We start from the raw sequence: 9,318 nt of genomic DNA, 5'->3' as shown, positions 1-9,318 counted from the left end.
CCTTGTAGACCTGCCCAGAGGGCTGCTTGAGTGTCCTCCTGACCGGGCAGCTGCTTTTCCCAGAGAAAAGGATCCAAGAGAGAACAAGATGGAAGCAGCAGTGTCTTTTGTGACCTAGCTTTGAAAGTCACACATCGACGTTTCTGCACTGGTCACACAGCCCAGCCCTAGTCTGTGTGAGGGGAACACCAGGAGGCCAGGATCGCTGGAGCCATGCTGGAGGCTGGGTGCCGCACAGGGACTCTATTGGCCACTTACATATATTGCTTCTAACCCTCATGACACTGCTATGGGTTGGGTTTTTAGTCCTCACTGATTGGATTTAAAAAAAAAAAAACCCAAAGTAATTAAGTGTCTTAGGACTTCCCTGGTGGTTCAGTGGTTAAGAATCAGCCTGCCAAATGTGGAGGACATGGGTTCGATTCCTGGACCGGGAGGATTCCACATGCCAAGGGGCAACTAAAACCATGCTCTACAACTATGGAAGCCCACATGCCTAGAGCCCATGCTCCAAAATGAGAGAAGCCACCACAATGAGAAGTTCGTGTTCTGCAGCTAGAGAGTAGCTCCTGCTTGCCTCAACTAGAGAAAGCCCAAGTGCAGCAACAAAGACCCAGCACAGCCAACAAATAAATATTCTATATTAAAAAAATTTTTTAATCAAAGTAGTGAAGCATCTTACCCTAGAGCAGAAAGTTCCAAATGATAAATGGCACCTTTATAGGAAGGACTCCAAAGCCACATGACAAAGGCATCGATTTGGGATGTGGGGAGCAACGAGGGTCAGATCCTAGTTGGACCCCTCAGTGGTGAAATACTGCTTTCCCCTCAGCCAAACTGTTTCGTCAGTCATCGAAAAAAATGTACCAGCCATGTACTTGAACACCTTTAAATACTTATTCTAAACATCTCCCTAGTTAAGAATCCTTTTCTTATATCCAAATCTGCATCTTTTATAAAGACATGAACCTCCTGCAGTTAGAGGTTGTGCTCCTGGAGGAGTTAAACTTTTATAAAGAAGGCATTATTTGATTCAGGTATGAAAGTTCTGCTACATTGGTGAATCTCTTCCAAATTCTAAACAACTGCCTAAAATGTATTAAGTTTAACTTAGATGAGACACTTTAAAGGAAGAAAGCAGCAAGGCTTCTGGAAGTTAGAATAAAGACCCAAGATACGAAGTTCGCAGGCTCTTTCCCCAGTCAGCCCCATTTCCCCGTCTCTGATATTGGAATCACAATAGTGATGATGTTGATGTATATTATCTCATTTGAATTTCCCCTTAACCTCAGAAGCCAGAATAATTATTTGTCCTTAGTTGTATAGATGACAATGGAAAGGGTAAGTGATTTCCCCAAAGTCACGTGGCTCATCTTTGGAGCAAAGTTGGGTTAGATCCTGAGTGTCCTGCCTCCCAATCCTGTGATATAGTTTTCACTGCTCCCAAAACTTGAAAGCCAGCTGGTGCTCTGTGATGACTTAGAAGGGGCAGGAAGTAGGGGCAGTGGGTGGGAAGCTCAAGTAGGATGCTCAAGAGGGAGGAGATATATGCATGTGTTAATTAACCTGATTGTAATAATCATTTCACAATATATATGTGTATCAAAAAAGAATTTATGGGTCAAAATAAAACCTTGACCAATAAAAAAACTATTTGAAATCCAGCAAAATGATGGACCAGGGGGTGGGGAGAGTGAAATGAATTCTCAGGGTGTTAGTGGGTTTCTCATTAGAAGGGTTCACTCTTTCTTTTCATTGCTTTTCCATTGCGGCTGTTCTGTCTTTTGAGTTCTTTTTCTTCCCCTGATTTGAACACGAACCATCTCATTCAGATACACCCAAACCTAGCTTCCAGGAACTGTGCAGAAAAATTGCCCTGAACCCACCTCACTCCTCCCATTTGTTCTCTTCTCTTTTTCCAGCGTCAGCTGCAGGCTGAGCCCCCAGTGGCTGCTCCTCAGTGGCTGGGAAGCCCTGTCAGAGGGTGCATTTTTGGGAATCCAGTTGGCCAAGGCACTGTGTTATTCTATCATCAGCAGGCGTTTGTTTTCCCTAGAAGTCCCGCCAAACCTTTGTAGGATGCCCTGACAGTCTAGCACTGAGCTGGAAGAAACAACTGCACACGATTAAGACTACTAAAACGGATTCCATCTTAAAAAATGGCCAAATGCTCCCGAGATGGCAGAAATGGAGAGAACAGAGATTATGAGAGTTACCTCTTGAAAGAAAGTAACACATCATCGCTCAAGTTCAAGGAATTTCCTGGTACTATCATTGGAAAAGTGGAAAAAAGGTCCCAAGCCACAAGTTGAAAGTTAGAAAGAACAGAACCAGAGAAAGCCAGGGACCCGAGGCCAGCTGCTCAGGGCCACCCAGCCTACTGCTCCTAAGGTTAGCGTGCATCCCAGAGCTGCACAGGGTGGCCAGCTCGGGAATCGTCCGTCGGGGAACTGAGCTCGGTGCACTTGTGGGTAACACTGGCTAATCGCTCTCGTCGTCTCTTTCAATGAAGAGCGGCCTTGTTCAGCTCCTCTGAGCCTCTTCGACTGTGCTACCGTGACTCCTCTGTGCCTCCGTGGCAGCCTGGGACACTCTGGGTGAGGTTCTTGATCTCCCAACACAAGGTTTAAAGGGCTGGTCAGTTGCATCAATTCCCTGACCCAGTTTAATGAATGTGAGAGAACTCTCCATTTAGGGGCTCAAACTGAGGTTAAAAAAGGGTTGGCTGTTGTTGTTGTTTTCTTTCTTTCTATCATTTATTTAAACAATATTTACTGAGCATCATCTATATGCCAGGTTCTGGAGAGGAAGCAGTGAAGAAAATGATCAAGTTCCTGCCCTTCTGGAGCTGACAGTCTAGTGAGGGAAACAGGGAATATTCTCCAGGTATTAGTCAATTGCATACTTTGCTAGAAGAAAAGATAGAGCACGAGGCCTGCGTGGTCAGCATAAGCCTCACTGAGAAAGTGACACTGGAGTACATATCCAGGATCAGGGGACTTCCCGGGTGGCTAAGACTCCAAATTCCCAGGGCAGGGGCCTGGGTTCAGTCCCCAGTCTGGGAGGTAGATCCCACATGCCACATGCAGATCAAAGGTCCTGCATGCCATAACTAAGACCCGGCACAGCCAAATAAATGAATATTTTTTAATAAGATTCAGGATCAGGAAGTGTGGCAGATAATATAATTCCCCAAAGATGTCCACATCCCAATCCCCAAACCTGTAAATGGCATTGTGTATGGACCTATGAACGGGTAGCCGAAATAGTTCAGTTGGGAGAGTGTTAGACTAAAGATCTAAAGGTCCCTGGTTCAATCCTGGGTTTCAGCAACTGTTTCTGACCCTTTGCTTCCCTGGTGGCTCAGCTGATAAAGAATCTGCCGGCGAGACCTGGGCGAGACCTGGGCTCAATCCTTAGGTTGGGAAGATCTCCTGGAGGAGGGCATGGCAACCCACTCCAGTATGCTTGCCTGGAGAATCCCCATGGACAGAGGAGCCCAGTGGGCTACAGTCCATGGGGTCACAAAAAGTCAGATTCAACTGAGAGACTAAGCCCAGCACACGGACCTTAGGTGGCAAAACGGCTTTTTCAGGTGTGATTCAGTTAAGGATCTTGGGATGGGAAAATTATCTGGGTGAGCCCAATGTCATGGCAAGAGTACAATGTGTTGATCTGTTACACTTGTATGTTGCAAACTGATCACCCCCAAAGCATTAGCCAACACCTCCATTCCATCCCATAATTGCCATTTCCTTTTTTTATTTTTTCTCTTCTTTTCTTTTCTTCTTGGTCACACCACAAGGCTTGTGGGATCTCAGTTCTCTGACCCAGGATGCAAGCTGGGCCCTCAACAATGAGAGCGAGGAGAGTCCTAACCACTGGACCACCAGGGCAGTCCCACCGTTTCGTTTTCACGGTGAGAACGTTAAAGCTCTACTATCTTAGCAACTTCAAGTATATAATGTGATCACCATGGTGTACATTAGATTTCCAGAAAGACCAATGTGTCTCTTTTTTAAAAATGTATTTCTTTCTTTACTGGGTTGTGCCAGGTGCTAGTTGTGACATGCAGGATCTTTCAGTCAAGGCACATGAACTCTTAGTTGCGGCATATGGGATCTAGTGCCCTGACCTGGGATTGAATCCAGGCCCCCTGCATTGGGAGCATAGAGTCTTAGCCACACGACCACCAGGGAATTCCCCATATTTGTCTTATAATTGGGAGTTTGTACCCTTTGGCCAACATCCTCCTAATTCCACCAACCCCCCAGCCCCTGGTAACCACCATTCTATCCTCTGCTTCATAAAACTCATGAAACTTCGACTTTTCTCGATTCCACATATAAATGAGATTATACAGTTTTTTTCTCTCTCTCTGTCTGACTTATCTCAGCCTAATGCCTTCAAGGTCCATTCATGATGTCACAAAGGGCAGGACTTCCTTTTTTTCTATGTCTGAATAATATTCCATTGCGTATATAGCGCATCTTCACTATCCATTCATCCCTTGATGGACATTTAGGTTGCTTCCATATCCAGGCTATTGTGAAAAATGTATTTCCTGTGTTTTCAACCCAGAACCTAAACACAAGAACTGACTTATTATTCTGATGTAAAGAAAAAAACGTAGCTTCCTGTGCCCCCCACATGGTATTTTAGAAGTTAGTAAAAATAACTACCTTGCCCCAAAATACCAGCACTCTTTATCACAGTGCCTGAAATTCCACTATTTGACATTCACTCCTTTAGATATAATCCCTATGCCTCCATTCATTCAATGCCTGCCATGTTGATTTAAGGCTTGCCATGTGCCAGACACTATTCTTTATGCTGAGAATTTAGCAATAAACAAAACAGCGATGTTTGGGGAAGACAATGAGGCCGAAAGGTCATAACTAGCGCAGTAGGAGAATAGAGCCTCGGAAGCCAGGGAAATAAAGCGTTTTAAGAAGGAGGTATGGACTTCCCTGGTGGTGCAGTGGATAACAATGCAGCTGCAAATTCAGGGGACACAGGTTCGATCCCTGGTCAAGGAAGATTCCACATGCTACAGAGCAACTGAGCCCGTGCACCACCACAACCGAGGCCTCGCCTCAGAGCCTTCAAGCCGCAGTCACTAAGCTTGTGTGCCTAGACACCGTGCTCCACGACAAGAGGAGCCACCACAGTGAGAAGCCTGCACACGACAGCAAAGAGTAGCCCCCACTTGCCACGGCCAGAGAAAGCCTGTGGGCAGCAACGAAGCCCCAGTGCAGCCAAAGACACAATGAATATATATTAGAACAAAAAGGAAGGAGGTGTGATTGATAAACGCTGCCGGCCGCTAAACAGGGCAAGGGGAAGACTAAGAATTTACCTTGGGATTTGGTAAGATGGATGTCACTGAGAACCTTGACAAGAGCTGTTTATCTGGAGTAGTGAAAGAAATGCACGATAGGATTAACAGCCTGGTAATTAAGGCCGTGGAATCACCGAGAATCGTCCAAGCCTCCCATGATCTACAAGTCATACACTGCACAACACAGAGGTGCCCCTGATGTAGGCCATGGTATGAATGCTGCTTCTTGGAGTTCCCAGATGGGCAGTCCTGGTACAGATGGATCTTTCTGGAAGTTTTGCTATAAAGGGCAACAGAGAAATTGGGCAATAGTTATAAGGGTATGTGGAATCAAGGAAGAATTTCTTTCAAGATAGGATTTATAATGACAAGCTTGTCACTAATAGGAGTGACTTAGTAGGAAATGACAAATTGATTGAAACCAAATATCCCATAAGATGTAGTGACTTACCAGCTAGGGGGAAATTCCTCAACAGCAAACTAAAAACAAACCAGTGTGTGAGGAAAGGGACGAGACCAAAGCCTGGGAGGAGAGAAATAAACTCAACAGGTTCAAAGATGGACTTCATTGGTTCCCCTGCTTCTACTTTAATCTGAGATGATGTTCCCAGAAAAGGAAAACTTAACAGAAAATGATGCTTCTCTCATATGTGAATTCCATGCACAGTGGCACCTGGATAAGAGAGGGGAACTTTGATAGGTATATCAGTTAGGAATACTTTCGGCTGTAAATAACAGAAAATCCAAACTATTAGTAGACTGAACAGGATATGAGTTTATTTCTTCCTTACTTAAAAGAAGCCCGTAAATAGGCAGCCAAAGACTGGCATGGTGGCAATATGATGCCACCTTCTATATTTCTGTTTCATTCTCCCAACATGGAGCTTCCATCCTCAAGGTCATCTCATGGTCCAAGGTGGCTGCTGGAGCTCTAGCCATCAAGCCTACCTTCCAGGCAATAGGAAGAAAGACCAGAAAGGGCTCTCCTCCCAGCTGAGTCAGCTCTCTTTAAGAAGACTTCTTGGAAGTGCCATGCCACACTTCCACTTCCACTGGTTCAGAACTCAGTCTCAAGGGCAGACTCAGCCACAAGGGAAGCCAAGAAATGCAGTTAGTGGTTGGGCACAGTATCCGGACTCCTTCTGAGGAACAAGGAAAGAATGGCTATTTAGGTAGGCAACTAGATGTCACTGACTCAGAGAGTTTTTCCCAGAGTCATTCAAACGATGTCTCATCACCAATACCGAGGTTAACCTCAGACCAACCCCAGGGGAGAGAGGGGGGCAGAATGGGGAGAGCCTTGATCTTGAGCTTGGAAAGGACAGAGAATTCACATTTAAATGTGACAGCTCCGTGTGGGTGGAGACACAGCTACTGTTGGGAATGTGATGACCCTCACAGACCAGCTGCCAGCTCCCCAGGGCACCCCAAAGTCACGTGCAAGACCTGGGCCTTGTAGCATTAACCCTGGGATGCCTGGGGTGGGCGGGGGAGGGGGAGTCCTAGATTTTCTGGGGACTTGTTCCCAGGAGGCAAGCAGCAAGTCCAGGCCTCTGGGCCAGCTCCCACTGCCTTGGCTGGTGTGTTTTATCTCATTGCAGCCTCTGCACTTTGTCAGAGAATGTAAACTCCTACCTGTTCCCTTTACTTTCCTGCTCAGGAAGTGGTGGAAAAGATGTTAGGGTCCCAGGACATGCCTCATGTGGCCCAATATTCCTCATGGCTGCTGAGCTGACATCAATTCATGGAATTTTTTACAACAGGGTTCTCTCTTCCTGCTGAGAAGCTCCCTGGATAGAACAACAGAGAGACCTATGGGGGGTTCAGCCAGGAAGAAAGGGCTGTGAGTAAGTCAGACCTCATGGCTCCTTCGAACACTCAGAGGTAACATTAATCTGGACACTTGGATGAAAGGCCCAGCTCTGCGTGCCAGGCCATTTCTAAGCCACACGGCCAGAAAGCATCTCTGGATGCGGAGACCTGTGGCTCTTCTTCGTGGGGTGTGAGCCCAGGACTGGGAAGACTCATGCTTTCCCTGGGCCGTCTCACTGTCTTTCTTTCCGCTACCAATTTAGAAGCAGTGTTTAATAAGAAAAACAGAAGCCACAGGAAGAAGGAGACCCTGGAAACAATATATGTGGCAAAAGCCTTTATGTCTTGGTTGCTCTCAATTAGGACACCCCATTGTTTCTAGGGCAGGAAGCCTGCCAGGAATTAAAGACCAGTAATGACCACATCTGAGCCCAGCCCCCAACCCCACCCCAGGGAATGTTCTCTGCAAACCAGAGCAAGGATGGCCCCTGTGGACCCACTGCTCCCCTCTCCTGGACATGGGCTGCTTTTTCTTTCTCCCCTCCTTCCTTCCCTTCTGCTCTCCGTCCATCTCTTCTTACTTTTTCTTCTCCCCACCCCGTTACCCTTTTCCCCTTCTTTGTCAAGGTCTTTAATCCTCTTAGGAGATATCCCTCAAATTGGCTCCCTTGAGGGATGCCAGGATTAGAAGCCATCCCTCTAATACTTGAGAATGAGGTTTAGAAACAACATATATAAGTGGCCGATAGAGTCCCTGTGTGGCAGCCAGCCTCCAGTATGGCCCCAGTGATCCTGGCCTCAAGCATTACAGGTTGACTGAGTGTCATGAAGGGCTAAATGAGTTCCTACTTAAGATATCAAATGTCAAAGAGAAGGATTAGTCATAACAACAGCTATGTTTACTGATTGCTTATGAGTTCTTTTTTTTTTTTTTTGGCTGCTCTGTGTAGCTTGCAGGATCTTAGCTCCCCCACCAGGGATCAAACCCGTGCCCCCTGCATTGGCAGCGTGTAGTCTTAACCCCTGGACCACCAGGGAAATCCCTTACTGATTGCTTATTATGTGCCAGACACTGTCCTCAGCATGTAACAATTGTTAGCTCATTGGTTCCCCAAGACAATCTCATGTTGCTGGTATTTGTGTTTCCTCTGTCGAATAGAGAAGGTGGCCTTCAGATTAGAAGGTCTGAGGAAAGAGACTGAGTGATTTCTTCCTGTTCTGCTTCTTCTGTGGGGAGTTCCTCTCGAAACTCCTCCATGGGGTCCTTGTGAAGAAGTTCATTTCCTTCACGGAGGCTGGGGAAGGTGTGTGCTTATGATCAGGCTATAAAAAAAGGCAGGGGATGGGACTTCCCTGGTGGTCCAGCAGTTAAGGCTCTGTGCTCTCAATGCAGGGGGGGCCCAGGTTCAATCCCTGGTCAGGGAACTGGATCCCACATGCTACAACTAAAGACCCCCCATGTCACACCTAAGATGAGGCAACAGCCAAATAAATGTTAATTTTAAAGGCAGCAGACTTCTTATTCTATGGGCACAGGTTGATGCAGCAGGTGATAATGGCTGACAACTACTATGGGATGCTGCTGCTGCTGCTGCTCAGTCGTGTCAGTCGTGTCTGACTCTGTGCGACCCCATAGAGGGCAGCCCACCAGGCTCCCCGTCCCTGGGATTCTCCAGGCAAGACCACTGGAGTGGGTTGCCGTTTCCTTCTCCAATGCATGAAAGTGAAAAGTGAAAGTGAAGTCGCTCAGTTGTGTCCGACTCTCAGAGACCCCATGGACTGCAGCCCACCAGGCTCCTCCGTCCATGGGATTTTCCAGGCAAGAGTACTGGAGTGGGGTGCCATTGCCTTCTCCAACTATGGGATTCTACTTGGTCACAACCGGCTAACCAGTTGTCACACCTCTTACTTCTGCCCCACGTGATTTGGAGTTATTGAATCAGTCAGCATGCATGTCTTTGGAAGTAGCAGGAAGCCCAAACAAAAGTGTTTCAATGTTGGAGACACTGAACATCTCCCTGAGGGAGACATCCAGAGGCAGAGTGGTCCCAGCAGCTCATTGATGGCATCAAGGACTCAGATTCTTTCTCTTTCTGACTGTCATCCTCAAAGTTACCCCTCATGGTCTCAAGGTGGCTGTCACAGCTCCAGGCCAACATCCACAC

General features: G+C 46.8%; 1 non-coding gene across 1 annotated transcript; it reads left to right on the top strand.

Moving 5' to 3' along the window:
* Positions 1–3,259: 3,259 nt before the first annotated feature.
* Positions 3,260–3,332, top strand: TRNAF-AAA. Its single transcript has one exon. It is a non-coding gene; the product is annotated as a tRNA-Phe (tRNA).
* Positions 3,333–9,318: the final 5,986 nt, after the last annotated feature.

This window comes from Bubalus bubalis, chromosome 17 (assembly GCF_019923935.1).
Source record: "Bubalus bubalis isolate 160015118507 breed Murrah chromosome 17, NDDB_SH_1, whole genome shotgun sequence".
Classification (NCBI taxonomy): Eukaryota; Metazoa; Chordata; class Mammalia; order Artiodactyla; family Bovidae; genus Bubalus; species Bubalus bubalis.
Note: the sequence above shows the minus strand (reverse complement) of the source record. Positions and strands in the feature narration are given on the sequence as shown.